This window comes from Triticum dicoccoides, chromosome 5A (assembly GCF_002162155.2).
Source record: "Triticum dicoccoides isolate Atlit2015 ecotype Zavitan chromosome 5A, WEW_v2.0, whole genome shotgun sequence".
In the NCBI taxonomy this organism is placed as follows: domain Eukaryota; kingdom Viridiplantae; phylum Streptophyta; class Magnoliopsida; order Poales; family Poaceae; genus Triticum; species Triticum dicoccoides.
Genome location: NC_041388.1, coordinates 370221124 through 370222451, shown reverse-complemented (window position 1 = coordinate 370222451; position 1328 = coordinate 370221124).

The following is a 1328-nucleotide window of genomic DNA, read 5'->3' as shown; positions in this document are numbered from 1 at the left end:
TTGAATTCTGGCTAATATGCATGTCAGAAGGTGACTAATTCCTGCTAAAATGATGTAATTTCATTGGCTAGCCCTCCCCAACAAAGCTAAACAATACTTGGCCACCCTTATTCAACTCTCATGTCTCCGCCACTGTCCTCGTCTGTTGTTAGGCTAATGTATCAGATTCATGGCTGAGTTCTATGGCGTGTCTGGCGTGGATGGACTATGTGTGTGCTCTCGGCTAGCACTCCCTTCGGGTACGTCGGACCCAGGTGGGCCGGGTTGGGGTTGCCCTTGGTGCTGTTATGACCATCGACGGCGGCGACTCCCAAGTGTGGCGAGGCTGCTCCATGCGAGAGTGCTCTATGGTGTGTCTCTGCCTTGCGACGCCCTTTGACTTCTGTCGGTGGCACACATACTGACATGCATCATGGCATCGTCTCGGCTGCGCGTGACCTTTTGACCGCACCTGCAACGCAGGTAGTGTCCCATGGTAGCGTGGTCTATCTGATGCGGTCGATCACACCGGCAGTGCTTCCCGCTGGGTTGTCTCTTCCACTGCCGTCCGCCGTGTCCTATTGGCTCTACCTTATGGTCGTTGTGCTTGGGTCGTTATGGGATTTCTCGTCAATCAACTGTCTTCGAGGGTTCTCGGAGTGATCCCTTGTTTTCTCCCTTCTTGTGTGTTGTCGGGTGTGTGTGCGCGCGCGTGTGTTTTTCTTTCATCTCTTCTACCCCTTGAACTTTGATACATTTGGACCTATCTTGTAGGGGCTGCAATGCCTCGTGGTCAACTATTAATGAAAAAAATATGCAGGTGAAGATGTTTATTTAATCTTGTTCTCATGCTTCGTGTTAGGGAGCATACATCGTCCTGTAGCAGCTAGTTTGCTGCCTTATGCTAGTCCACCCACTCTCATCTATCTATCTTGTTGTTTAATTAACTTGCAGACCCTGATCTTGATTGCTTCTGGGATTCCTCCTTGCCTGTCCAATAAACTAAAAAACCGATGTTCATTTAGCTCCACAAATACAGTACATTGCATGCAGCTGCATACCGGCCGGATTGCCGGCCCATGCCATATCTGAACCACCATGTGCAAAATCTTGTTTCAGCTCTATTATATAGCTCAAAGGAGGTTGGAGAACATCATGTCCATTGCCACAAATAATTCCTTTTTAAACATGAGGTGCCCTACCAGCTTGGCAGACCTGAAGAAATGTCTATGCAATGCAGTAGCTGTCCTTGTCCGTTGAATTCAGTTGTGCCACCAAATATAGTCATTATCTTCAGAAAAATGACTATATTAGTCTGACGTGCTAATAGCTTCTTCCTGCACAGCTGA